Here is a 15,071-nt window from a genome sequence, read left to right as displayed (position 1 = left end):
TATTTCAACTAGTTAGACTTCAATTCAGAACATTTATGGATTTATTCACAAACGTCTGACCTCTGACCCCTCCATCACTATATAGTGAACTTTATAGTGAGCTCAGTTAACTGACCATTCAGACAGATGATCACTACTTTTTGCTCCTCATTGGTCTTTGTAGTTCTTCTTCTACGCCGGGGGAGCAGATCCAGATCTGTGCAGGTTTCTTTCATTTCTGTCTCACTTCCCTCAAATTAAAACAACAACTTGATGAATGACGATTATGAAAGTTTTTTTTTATTAGAAATAAGAACTATAAAAATGAAATAGGCGACGTGACTACAAAGCAAAGCCTGACTTCATGAGCAGCCTGCGGCAGCATGCTCTACCGGGAGCACAGAGAGGACTAAAGAAATAAGGCTAATAAAGGCTGTGGGACGGTGTGGCAGTCAGAGGCCTTTCTCAGATCTGTGGAGTTTGTTAAAGTGTTTTTCTTCATAAAGAGGTGAGAGCGACAGGCTGTGCTGCCCTGCTGGGTCCCCGGTTGGGTTTTTTAGGCTTAAAGAGGATTATTATTTCAGTTAATCCATTTTCAGTCCTCCTATGGTAGGTCAGGTGTTCTGTTTATTGAAATGTTTTACTGTTTATGTCCTAGTCTGATCCGCCTGCTTCTAAGACTCTAGCTAGCTTAGCTAGCTCTAAACAACTGTGGAAAAACTTTAAGCACATTTTTATGGGAGATTGTTTCCTTGTTTGAGGCAGCTGGTAAAGCAGGTCCTCAGACCGTAAGTGATGCTTATTAGATTTCAGAAAATGTTTGCTTTAGTTTGTTTAAGAGAACCTTTTATTAACTGCAGTTTCCATGTCCTGAAATGTTTGCTGCCTGTAAGCTTTAGCTGTAGGGTCAGGGCAGTGGACCTGAATCTGACCCGCTATAGGGCCGATTCATGTGGTCTCATTCCAAGCACAGTTTGTCCAGTTATCAAACGAATTAATCCAATTATCAAACAAAGTCCAGTTCTACTCAAACTGTTTGTCAAGGCTAAGAGAATATGAATTCAGGCAGACAGAGCAGGTTAGAATAAAAGTTAAATGCTTTATTAACTGCTACTGGATTGCCAGCTTGCTTGATTCTCTGTAGAGATAGGTACTCATGTTAGTGACCACTAGACCCGGGGAACAATAACGAGCATGTGAGTCACTAACCTGGTTCTTAGTTCTGTCCGAGTCCAGAGGAAGGAGTGGGAACCATTTGTCCACAGCCCAGAGTGTGAAGCAGAGCAGACTGACCAGCAGAAGCCAGCAGATGCAGCATAGTCCAGAGGCAACATCCAGAGCAGGTAAGGAAGCAGATGTCCAGACCAGTAGATCAGAGAGACACAGAGGTACCAAAGGGAAAATCCAAGCAGGGGTCAGAGGTCAGATCCAAGGTCGTTAACAGGCAGAGTCCAAACAGAAGTCTGAACAAAACTCGGGAATCCAGAGGCAGGAACAGGTCAGGATCAGGCAGTCAAAGCACTAGATATATATAACACTCAGCTCAAATGATCTGGCCCTGACGGCTGGAAACAAGCAGCATAAATAGGAGCTGGAACAGGTGGATCGAATGAGGACAGATGAAAACTGGCGGAGCTAAGCAGGTGGAAGGAATGAACTGATAATCCAGTCATCATAAATAAAATAAGCCTCTAAAATCCTTCAGGGAAATCACATCTAAGATGCTGATAGAGGAGGAAGAGCTGTGATTGGTTACAGTGAGGAGCATCTTCTGTCAGCTGGACAGGAGAACAGGACAGAACCTGCTGCTGATGACGACAGAACGATACAGGAAGGAGAAAAGTTTTCCATCCCCAGCCTCATTCAGCCTTCAGAACTAAACACACTGCAGACCCCTGAGGAAGAGGAGGGCGGCCCAGAAGAGTCAGAACCACCTTCGACTTGGAGAAGAGGAAACATTCAGGCTGTGAAGCCAAACAGAGATTCACCGACAGCTCAGAAGAATCATTTCCTGCTCCTTCCAACACCTCATCACCTCCACAGAGACCCATACTCTGGTTCCCCGGCGCCGGATGATGACATCATTACAGTCTGCTGGTTCCTGGAAGCTGAAGCTGACCACTCTGGATCATCTCCAGGCTCCAACAGATCAGCGTCCAGACTAGCAGGTTCTCCTCCTGACCTTCTGCCTGCCTCTGAAGTTTCTTTCATCCAGAAATGATCTCATGGTTTGTTTGAATGATGAAGAAAACAGAAAGGCCTTCATCCTGTATGAAAGGATCCTTAGAGACGACAGCAACCTTCACCATAAAGAAAGGTTCAAGAAAGGTCAGAGCTGAAGATACATAATAAAAATGTTCAGAAGAGAAAGGATTCCCTGATGACCTCAGAGATTAGACTTTATTCACAGGATCAGAGATGGCCACGCCTTGAACAGTTAAATGACATCATTAGCAATAAATGAAGGAAGTAGGACTGAAGCATCATCTGATGGAGCGGCGTGGAATCAGAGCAGCCCGATGGGGTCATGGGGCCTAACGCTGCCTCCTCCTTTAGTCTTAGAAGCCCTAAAGCATCTAAAACCACAAAGCAAAACAACTTCATGAAGGCAGAGCCATAAAAACACAACATCCTGATCCAGACTGGAGCCCAAACGCACCAAATTGAACCTGTCCCCAGCAAGCGGGGGCGGGGGGGGGGGGGGGGGGGGGGGGGGGGGGGCGGGGGGGCTATAGGTTACACCGTAACGCCTGCAGAGACAGGATGAGCGGCTGCTCTCCATCATGCTCCTCATCAGGGAGAGCATGGCCAGCCATCAGAGTAATGGCGCTACAAACACAGCAGCGTGCCGAGATGAGAGACGCTGCAGCATCAAACAGGAAGCACACGCGGGACCCCAGATAGAAGAAGAAGAGAGAATATGACGAGAGAGGGGCCTGGAGTCGAGCCAAGTTCCCAAGGTAGCGTACAAGTATCTTTAGAAGCCTGGCGCCTTGTTAGCTAATACATTACACCAATCAGGGCCGGCTATCTTAAGCTACAATTAATCTGAGCGCTGGCACAGGCTGATAGGACAGCAACATGCTGTTTCTTAATTAAAAGCAAACGGATTAAAAATGATTAATAACGGTATTAAATATTCTCATGGACTACAAGCGCAGGGAAATCGGGGGGCTTTCTTATGCAGGCTTAAAACGAAGAAGTCATTAACGGGAGGCCCAATCTCCCTAAGCCAGGGCTTTACTTTGTTTGGGATCACAAGTTGCTTACTTCATGAATATGCATTTTACTCCTATCAATTCTAGACCAAAAGGCAATATGGTGGCGGCGGCGGCGGCGGCGGCGGCGTGTTTCTCGCCTCGCTGACTGTGGAACTCGGAGGTTTTGATTTATGACATTTGCTCTGTTGTTCTGTGATTCTGGCTGTAGGTTCTGATCGGGTCCAGGAAACATCTGCATGTTGGCTCAGTCCTCCCTGTCCACAGATATTCACCACATAGATCCGCTTTCAGAGGCAGTTCTGTTCTCTAACGCTCTGCTTCTGTTGAAGGTTATTGATACGTCAGTAAGTTTGATTGGTTAAATAGATGATCATAACTCCTTAGAAATAGAATGAACAATAAAATACAGCAAATAAAGATAATAGAATAAAAATCACTTTTAAGGAGAAAGAAGGAAGAAATAAATCAAAACCAGGATGTTTGTTTTCACATTAGATAGAAGCTATATGCTGGCTTTGTGTTTGACTCTAGAGGAAACTCCTCCCTCCTTCTCCTCTATCTCCTCCTTCTCCTCCTCCTGCTGCTTCTCTCCTCCTTCTCCTCCTGCTCACATCTCTCAGGTCAGGGATTATATGGTTCCTATGAAGGAACATCAGGAGGTTCCTCTGCTGAAGGAACTATGGTAGGAACCTTCCTGCTTCCTCTTCCTCCCTCCTTCCTCACTGCCAGCCTGCTGATGGACTGAAGGCCTCTTGCTGATTTGATGAGTTGAACCAGGAAGCTGGTTCCCACTGGTTCCCATTGGTTCCCACTGGTTCCCACTGGTTCCCACTGGTTCCCTGGTTCATCAGGAACAGGAGACGTTGAAGAACCAAACATCTTTTACCAAAGCGCTTTGCTTGTGATGATGGTGGTTTAAAAACAAACAAAATGAAGAGATGAAGAAAAATCTCAGATTCTAACTTTGGAAAAGAAAAGAAAATCAGAAACATTTTCCTGATGAAGAAACCAGAAAAGTTCACTAGATGTTTCATCCGTACCTGAGCTGCAGGTAGAGGTGCAGATAAAGGGTTAAGCTGAACCTTACCCCCCCGCTACATTCCTGGTTGCCTCGGGTCTTTTCTGTCCTCAGAGTTTGGCTGCTTCGTCAGCTAAACACAGAAACAGCAATAGCTCAGTCCTCAGGGGGCCTGGGCTATTGCTGTTCAATCCCTCGCTGCCACCATCTAAATCACCTCTTTTCATGGACAGGATGAAGCTCGCTGCGTTTCTGAGACAAAGAAGGCCTTCAGTGCTCCTGTGCTTAAATGTTTCATTAACAACATTTTTTATATATTTACAGAAACTGAAAATCTGAAGAATCTGAGGAAGTAAAGCAGCAGATCTGCTTCTAACATCTAGATGGTCAGACACGTTAGGAATGTTTATTATTGCTGCAGCTGCTCCGTCCCCAGACTTTAAACCATATCTGAGTTTATGTGACTTGAATGACGCCGACTTTCATTTTAACTCCTCTGACACAAATAAAATTAGCCTTTTAGTCCAGATCTATAGAAAAGCAGCAATGATCCCTGCAGATCAGTCCTTCTATGGTTCATGTAAAGATGAAATGAAACGTGCGTTCAGCCTCTTGAATCAAAATGACACCTGAACATGATTTTATAATTTAGTATCTTGCAGCGAAGCCTTCTTACCTCCAACAAGAGGATTTAAGCAGCATTATTGTTTGCAGAGAGAACAATTACAGCCTCTAAACGCAGCATTGCTGTAATCAGACCCTCTGCTTCCGTCTAATCTAAATACTTATGGCTCCTGTCCAACGGCTGCTGTGCCAAACCCGAGTGTTCGCTGTAATTGACCATACAAGCCTTTTCTCTGCTAATTTCATAAGTGCTATTTTTAACATGTCAATTAAAAAGCAGATTAATATATTTTAACATGATATTAGATGCATTTTGGCGAATGACGGGGCAGCCATGCTGCTCTGATATATTCCTTTCTTTCTGCTGCTCATGGCTGTTCCAAAAAGATTAAACACAATCCTCTGGACTTCGTTTCCAAGTTTGAAGACGTTTCTCTTCCATCCAGGAAGCTTTTTCTTTTCAAAATGTCAGAAATAGCGTTGAGTTCCAGGTTTTATCCAGCAGCCCAACAAAGCCTGGTTTTAGTTTAGAAAACATGCAAACTGGAACAGACGAAGGGCTCCACCCATTTGGAACGGCTGTTATTCAAACACGATTGCTTTAAAGACTTGCAAACATTTAACCTCGATAACACCTGACAGCCTGAGGGCGCCGTCCCCACAGTGAGGCATGGTGGCGGCAGCATAATCTGTTTTCCACAAGCAGGGAACCTGCTATTCTGTCATTGCTCCTTTTTGTTTCCTTAACAATAGTTATTAAATCGTCAGGGGTGCCCTCTTTCACCATTGTTGTTTACAATTTTCTTGGAACCTCTGGCAATAGCCATTAGAGGAAACCCCGCCATTAAAGGAGTACATGGAGGTGGAAGTGAGCATAAATTAATGTTATATGCTGAGGACATTCTATTTCTGACTTGTGACCCGCAAAACTCTCTACCTGCCCTAATGCAAACTATCAGTGACTATTCCCAGATCTCAGGTTACAAAATCAATTGGACCAAGTCCAAAGCAATGCCAATATCCAAACATTGTCACCCACAATTAATTGCACAGTACAATTTTAGATGGATTCCAAAAGGTATGGTATCCCTGGGCATTAGGTTGTGCCCAGACCTTGGTGTGATTGTTGCGTTGAACTATGATAAGCTACTTCAAAAAATCAAGACAAACATAGGTAAATGGGGAAAGCTAAACCTTACCCAATGTGGTAAAATAAATGTTGTTAAAATGGTGATTGCCACCCAGTTCAACTACATATCCATGATGCTCCCTCTTAGTATACCTGAAAATATATTTAAACAATATGACGGTCTCATCAAGGAATTCCTTTGGGCGGGGAGAAAGCCCAGGTTTAAACTGGATAAGCTCTATGCACCCAAGGATAAAGGAGGGCTGAGTTTACCTAATGTTAGATTGTACACCTTGTCTTTTGAAATGTCCAAGATAGCTAAACACTGGAGTGAAGATGCGTCCGAATTAAATTGGGTCAATATAGAACAGACTCTTGCCACACTATTTCACCACAAACAGTTGTTATCCCAACAGGTAACTGGCTTAGTGGAGGACAAAAATCCAGTCGTCCAACACTCTAAGGAAGTGTGGGCAAAGATCCACAAGCTACACAAACTCTCACATTACAAACAGCAGTATTCCTCTCTGTGGCTCAATCCCGAAATTAAAATAGGTAAACGCACTGTGTTTTGGAGAAAGTGGGTAGAAAATGGAATCCACACTATTGGTGACCTTTTCAGTGAAGGTATTATTAAATCATTTGCTCAACTTGTACAGGAGTATAATCTGCAAGAAAAGGGTGACTTCTGGAAGTACTTGCAGATTAGACACTGCATATTGAAAATAAATCTAACAACAAAAGAAGACAATGTAATTTTGCAGCTTCTGCAATTTCCACTTAAGCCTCGGGCTTCTGTGTTTTACAATAAAACAGTTTGTTTAACCAGTAGCTCATGTGAAAACTTAAGATTGATCTGGCAAAGAGACCTTGAATGCAATATAGACAAGGACACATGGGGACAAATATTGGCCGATAATGGTAAATATATCAAAGAAGTACGGTGTAAATTTATTCAATATAAAATTCTACATAGTTTTATTGGACCCCATGCAGACTTTTTACAATAGGATTAATAAATAGTAATATATGCTGGAAGTGTAAAAAAGAAACAGGAACTTTTCTACATCTTATATGGGAATGTACCTTGGTTAAACCATTCTGGGACAAGATAATTAAATTCCTAGGGACATGGATGGATATGACCCTCCCACTGTGTCCGCGTCTATGTCTTCTTGGAGACAAAACAGCAATACCACAGCTCACAAAAGAGGTACACTCAGTGTTGATGGTTGGGCTAGCCTCAGCTGCAAGAGTTATACTGAGACACTGGAAGGCATCTGAACACCCCACATTCCAGGAATGGAAAGTGTTAATGACTGAAACTGTATCTTATGAGGTTATGCTAACTAGACTGAGAAGCAAAGGACAGGTGGGGTTAAATAATTGGTATTTCTTTCAAGTCTACCTGACTTCTCAGTAGCGACCCTTTTTTATTTTATCTCTTTCACCTGTTTATTCTTTAATTATTATTATTTGTTTTTCTTTTTCCCTTCATCATCCAGGAACACCGTCTATTTTTGCTTTTATCCTTATAGTTATGTTAATTGTCTGACCATGTGTTGTAAGCTGTTACTTTTTGTATACTATGCCATGCAAGCTTTGTATCGTACTTGTTTGATTGTTTGAAGGAAAATAAAAAACTTGAATAACAAAAAAAACAATAGTTATTAAAAAACCATCTAGGTTGGCAGAGTCAGAATCGCTTCTAATTTCTGGCTGTGAGGCGAAAATGTGACAGAGAATGCATCCTTTGATCCAGTTTTTATTTTATCATCTGTGACTGCAGGCAGACAGGAAATGGGGTCAGAGGAAGATGTACGGCAAGGTCAGCATGCCGGGATTCGAACCTGCAACCGGCGCTTCGCTGGGACCAAAGCCCAGTCTACCTGCTGACAGATGAGGGCCACGCCGTCATTAGATCTCTGCCTCCTGGTGTCCCTGAGCCAGAACCAACATGTGCTGCTTTATCATCTCTGCAAAGGAAGGCAGAGTTTTTCAAATGCAGCTAAAATAAGTTCCTGCTCGGCTGGTCCTCTGAGGGATCAGCTCCCTTTGCTCCTGAAGGTCCCAGAGGCCGTTAGCAGCAGAGCTAATCCTGCATCACTTCCAGTTATCCGTATGAAAATCACTTTTGTTTTTTTTAAACTCTTAAACCAAAATGAGTTGTTATTATTTGTGCATCTGTAGATCGATGTATTCAGGAGAAATAATTACAGTAGAAAGCTTTAATGAAATTAGTTTATAAAGCAATTATCTATCTTTGTTTAGGTCTGTTTGCAGATTAAAACCAAAGATCTAAATATAAAGTCTGTCCTTAGCTGCTCTAACCTGAGTAGGAATTTAGATTACAGCTACCTGGATGAGGTCTCCTTCTCTCCTCTGATTGGACAATGTCATGTCAATCATAATATTAGCACCCAATGAGCCTGAATGATTAGAACACAATGAGTTATTTTAAAGCAGATAAATCTTTAGCTTCATTTCAACATTTCCATATAAGCAGTGAAGTGAAATTATGAGCAGGCTGTAAAAACCTGTCTGCAGGTTATTAGCTGCTGTTTGATCAGAAACACCAAAGCCTGGAGATCTGAGAGCGCTGCAGCCTAACTGATCATCAAACAGCTAGCAAGTGTGAACGGCTGTTTGCAAATCATCTGCATGTCTTTGAATGTATAAGAGGCTGTGAATGAGCTGCTGGTTCCTGATGGTTTGGTGAAGTAAAGCGTCTGGATGGCTGTTCTTCCAGAGACACAGAAGCTTCAGAGAAGCTTTGATTCATCTCACTGCTTCAATATGAACCCATCCATCATCCATCCATCCATCCATCCATGGATGGATGGATGGATGGATGGATGGATGATGGATGGATGGATGGATGGATGGATGATGGATGGATGGATGGATGGATGGATGGATGATGGATGATGGATGGATGGATGGATGGATGATGGATGGATGGATGGATGATGGATCCATCAATCCATCCATCCATCCATCCATCCATCCATCCATCATCCATCCATCCATCCAGTGTTCCCCCTCCTCTGATGGCTACATCCAGCACGCCATCGCCATTCTCCCGTCAGCGTTCATATCATCTATCAGACGGATGGTGGGATGGAGGTTTCTGCAGCTGGATGCAGCCACATGGAGCTCCATGACTGGAACAGTCATGGAGCTCCATGTGGCTGTTTAGGTCAGTTTGGTCTCAGGGACGAGGGGTTTGTCATTCCAGGTGTTTCACAGGATCAGGAAATTCCCTGATGATGTAACGGTGATCAGGCTGACAGATCCGGCGTTCTTCTTCGTGGCCTTCCAGGTGTGTCTGATGGAAACACAGCCTCTCTGAAATGATCATCACTGGAATATTTAATCCACTCACGGTCTGATCTATCAGGGCTGGATCTAGCCTTGTTACCATTCTGTCTGTTGCAGCTCTTTGTATTGGTTTTACCAAAGACCAAGCATAGCATTTTATTCCACATTATTATCCAGGCGGGTTCCACAGTTCCTCACCTTTACCATCCGGCCTCCAGGTTTTTCCAGGAGGAACATCAACAGACTGCATCCAAACGGCTTTCACCTTTCTAAGATGTAGGGGTTTAAACTTCAACACTCTTAGAGGGGATGATGATCAAACTCTGATGATGAAAGCAGGTGATTCGGTGTGTGTGTGTGTGTGTGTGTGTGAGTTTAAAAAGCAGGAGCAAACCTCCTTATTGTCACCTTCTTTTTGAAGGTTTCTCCTCCTCTACCTCCTCGCTCCTGCACTGGGCTTGCAGATAGGTCAGCTCTATCACCAATCCGCCAGCCCACAAATATTTAAAACAAATTGAATTGCACATCCAATACCCATCACAATTACGGCAGGCACAATAACTAAATTAGCAATTCAACACAATAATTGGAAATGCGGCTCGCCTGGACCCGCAGGCCTCCCTGGAGGGCCGGCTGATCTGTGGAGGCACGTCAAGCCCGCTAATTCCACAGCTAATTACTGATGCACAGCAAAATGAAGTTGTTTGTCTCCCAAATACCATTTTCAGAGCACGGCAAGGAACACAGGACCGTGCTGAGATAGACAAAAACAACAAAGACTAGAGAGACAAGAGAGCCGTTCTGCCTTTTGTTCTTCCTCCTTCTTTGTCTGCTCAACTTTCCTTTACTGAAAATATACATTTTATCCTAAATTATTCTGCAGTAAATTTTTGGCAGCGGATTGAAAACACTGAGCTTCAGTTTGGAAATGATCTGCATTTGAAGATGAGCTCATTTTAAAAACTTTAATGTGAATATCTTTTATTAATATTAAATTACCCTGAAAGAGGTTTAAACAAAGATCTGGTTTTAGAGTTAAAGTTCATTTTTCAGACTTGACTTCCACCTGGATGAACCAAAGGTTTATTTTAGACTTATGCTTTAAATAATCTGGATATTCAAATGTTGGAGAAACTCAGATCGTCGACTTAAAATTCATATTTAGCATTAAAGAAAGAGCAAATAAACAAACAGCAGCGTAGTCCTTGATCAGAAGGTTAGATTTCCATAATAAAAAGCTAAATCCTTCTGAACGGGACGCTAACCCTCCTACCTCTGAGTCCTATCCTCATTTAGGGACATTTTTTGATTCCGTAGACATTGTTGCCAAAGCGGGACGTGTTGCTGTGGACATGCAGAGATGTTTATATACGCAGCAGAACAAGGACCGTTAGCTTTTCCTTCCCATCGTCTGTCTGCTTTCAATCTGTCTCTAAAAAACCTTCAAATGTGAGCTAAAAGGATAACAGCTGTGAGGTGAACAGTAAAACCAAGCTTTGGTTTTAGATCACAGCTTTAGCCGTACTCAGGAAACCCAGGATAACCGCCAGAAAACCACCGAGGTTTGGGCTTTAGGCTCGATGCAGATCTGATCTGCGCTCATTTACAGGAAACATGTTGAATTTTGGAAAAATGTTAAAATCATCTTTAAGTTTCAAAAAGTTAAAATCAATCCTCTGGACTTTGTTTCCAAGTTTGAAGATGTTTCTCTTCCATCCAGGAAGCTTTTTCAACTCAAAATGAAGACTTGGAATCTGCCTAATCGGCCTAATTTGTTTAAATAATAATATTAATAAAGAGTTTTATTTAAGAGTGAATAAGTTTTGTGGGCAACCTTAGGTCCAGGGATGCCATGTGTAAACAGTCCAACCCTAAAATCATTTAGGAATAAAGAGTCGTAAACTCTCCTCGGTACGTGCTGCATATTAAGCCCCACGCTGCCCAGCAGCAATAATTGGATAAAATATTAGCTGTAAATATGAACGAGCACACGGGTTATTTCTGAGTTGAACTTGGGCTTAATCTGACAGAGGCAAGTTGAGCTGGAGGAGGTCTGTCATTGGGTTGGTTCTGAATCGAGGAGGAATTAGGAGCCAAATTAACCATGTCGCTGCATCAGAATTTCTTTGCCAGTCAGCCTTGAACATAAACGACGTTGCAGGAAAACAAACCTCTTAGCAGCTTGCTGCGTGAACGGACGGGGGGGTTTGGGGCGGCATGATTGAGGCCGGCACTAATTTGGATCCTGTCCTCGTAGCCCTGTGAACTAATCCTCCCCATCTCTATTTATCCTCTCAGAATCTCATCGGGGGAAGCAGGCGTATATTAACAGCTGGAGCTATCTGAAGAGCTCCCTCTGAGACGTCGCCGAGGGCTTAGTGGGTGACACTTCCAATTCAACATATAGATTTGTTGCACACTCTGAGAGTGTAAAGGTTGCATGATAGTCTAATCGCATTGCTTTGGATCTGGATGGGTTAGAAAACAAGATAAAAAGAAATCAGCATGACCCTAAACTGTCATTCTCAGGTTGGATGTGCTGTCAAGACTTCCACTTGATTTATGGGACTTTGGGCCAAACTGCAGTTAAAGTTTTTGGAGAAATATGGACCATTTCTTTCCACCTTAAACTGTTTAAATCAAATGACTTAAGAAGCTAAAGATGCTCCGCCAGGTGTTCCTCAACTCTGGAGGAGTGGACGCCATATCCTGCATCCTGCTGTATATTAAAAATTAGTTATGGAAGGAAACATTTGCCTTTAAATGTTAAATGTCTTACATGAACTTCATTTAATACAGTAGAAATAAATACTGCTCTAAGTTTCCATTGTGGATTCATCCCACCTCTGATTCACTCTGAGTATCCAGCTCCACGTTAGACAGAAACAAATAAGATGCAAATAATCCAACTTTAAAAAGTCTAGAAAACACGACTAATAAGGACATATTTGCTCCTGTTCCATCAGTGGTTTTCTTCACCTTTTGACTTCAATGGTTTCATTATCTGACTAATAAAGACTTGTTAAATCATGAAGCAGTTTTATGCAGAAACTACTGATAACTGCATTAAAAAGCTGAACTCACAGAGCCAGCATGTCCCCCAGTGGACGATAATAGGAGGACAAACTTTAAAGATGTCTGTGAGGAGACCAGCCAGCAGTGATGCGAACCAGACTGAGGGCAGATAGAACCGTCTGCAGTTAACAGTCAGAAACCGGATGTCTGGCTTCATTCCTGGCATTTACATATGGTTTAACTGGTTAAAACATCCCATCATTAGACCATATGTGATCACTGTGATAGCATTAAGCTAGTAGATTGGACAGCTGACCCTGGCTCAATGCCGTGAATATTTCAGTTTAGCTGAGAAGTCGTTCAAAATGTTAGCAACACGCAACAGATGTCAATAAAACATACTGCAAGGAAATCGTCCCTCTTTAGTTATTAGATCAGGAAACGATATTTAAGAAAAACAAGGAGGTTTTATTTATTGGACGATGGTCCCAAAGTTTATATGTTTGTGTTTCCCTTTGAAAATGATGTTTACGTCCATCTATACTAAAAGACTAAAACATTATATTTCAGTAAACCAATAAAATGAATTTATGATTATTCATCAGCCTTCAGCTAAACAACCAGATGAATAAAAATGTTAAAAAACTAATTTAATGACAGTTTACAGGAAGTTAGGAGAATGAATCTTAGTTGGTTAAGCTATAAAAATGCAGCATTTAATGTTATTCAATGACTTTAATTAGACTAACTCTGATATTTTAGCCGCCATGATGCAGCGCTGACCTTCAGTTGTTCCCATTCAGGTCATTCCTGCAGCATTACTGTGTCACTTTATAAGAAAATCCCAGGCGGAGGAAGAAGCAGGTCCATTCAGGGAGTTCTTCTGCTCACAGACACAAAGCAGCTCCCTATCTGCCTCTATTCCCTCTCCACTGATTAAAATAACCTCCACTCCCATCTCGGAGGAGTCAAGCGTTTTTAGTAATAAATATTCCCTGGGTGGACTGAGATCTGTGTGTTAGTGTAGGTGAGCTGGTGCTGATGTTCAGCTGTGTCCCCTGATGCCTTATCTCCCCCCCCCCCACACACACACATGCACATCTTTATCACGACCCTGCATTTGGGCTGGGCTGGTAATCAGAGTAGCAGCCTCCTCTTCCTCGCTGCTTCCACTGGAGGAAGAGGCGCTTTCTAATCTGAACTGTAGCATATCTAATACTAATTGGAATTCTGCAACTGGGTAACTCTCATTGTTTTCCAAGTATTGTCAGGGTGGGAGGGGCTGCAGGGGGATGTGAGACACACCAAGCTGAAATTATAACCGTTTATTACCCCCCCCCCCCCCCCCCACAGCCTTGATTGAATCCCTTCAGTCAGACGTGTGCATGGGAAGCAGCATGCAGCTCTGGACGACCTCTGCTCCTTCGCTGCAGCTCATGACGGCCAAACAAGCAAGAGCTTAGAGACACAGGCAGGTTGTTGGTGCGATCTTTAAAGCCAGTTCGGCTACTGCTTTTGCCCTTGGGCTACTGCTTTTGCTCCTGGGCTACTGCTTTTGCTCCTGGGCTACTGCTTTTGCTCCTGGGCTACTGCTTTTACTCCTGGGCTGCTGCTTTTGCCCTTGGGCTACTGCTTTTGCCCTTGGGCTACTGCTTTTGCCCTTGGGCTACTGCTTTTGCTCCTGGGCTACTGCTTTTGCCCTTGGGCTACTGCTTTTGCCCTTGGGCTACTGCTTTTGCCCTTGGGCTACTGCTTTTGCCCTTGGGCTACTGCTTTTGCTCCTGGGCTACTGCTTTTGCTCCTGGGCTACTGCTTTTGCTCCTGGGCTACTGCTTTTGCTCCTGGGCTACTGCTTTTGCCCTTGGGCTACTGCTTTTGCCCTTGGGCTACTGCTTTTGCTCCTGGGCTACTGCTTTTGCTCCTGGGCTACTGCTTTTGCTCCTGGGCTACTGCTTTTGCTGTTGGGCTACTGCTTTTGCTCCTGGGGTACTGCTTTTGCCCTTGGGCTACTGCTTTTGCTCCTGGGCTACTGCTTTTGCTCCTGGGCTACTGCTTTTGCTCCTGGGCTACTGCTTTTGCTGTTGGGCTACTGCTTTTGCTCCTGGGGTACTGCTTTTGCTCCTGGGCTACTGCTTTTGCTCCTGGGCTACTGCTTTTGCTCCTGGGCTACTGCTTTTGCTCTTGGGCTACTGCTTTTGCTCCTGGGCTACTGCTTTTGTTGTTGGGCTACTGCTTTTGCTGTTGGGCTACTGCTTTTGCTCCTGGGCTACTGCTTTTGCTCCTGGGCTACTGCTTTTGCTCCTGGGCTACTGCTTTTGCCCTTGGGCTACTGCTTTTGCTCCTGGGCTACTGCTTTTGCTCCTGGGCTACTGCTTTTGCTCCTGGGCTACTGCTTTTGCTCCTGGGCTACTGCTTTTGCTCTTGGGCTACTGCTTTTGCTGTTGGGCTACTGCTTTTGCTGTTGGGCTACTGCTTTTGCTCCTGGGCTACTGCTTTTGCTGTTGGGCTACTGCTTTTGCTCCTGGGCTACTGCTTTTGCTCCTGGGCTACTGCTTTTGCTCCTGGGCTACTGCTTTTGCTCCTGGGCTACTGCTTTTGCCCTTGGGCTACTTCTTTTGCTCCTGGGCTACTGCTTTTGCTCCTGGGCTACTGCTTTTGCTCTTGGGCTACTGCTTTTGCTGTTGGGCTACTGCTTTTGCTCCTGGGCTACTGCTTTTGCTGTTGGGCTACTGCTTTTGCTGTTGGGCTACTGCTTTTGCTCCTG

This window comes from Cyprinodon tularosa, unplaced genomic scaffold (assembly GCF_016077235.1).
Source record: "Cyprinodon tularosa strain WSP-4 unplaced genomic scaffold, ASM1607723v1 ctg915, whole genome shotgun sequence".
Lineage (NCBI taxonomy): Eukaryota > Metazoa > Chordata > Actinopteri > Cyprinodontiformes > Cyprinodontidae > Cyprinodon > Cyprinodon tularosa.
This window is presented reverse-complemented; position numbering follows the sequence as displayed.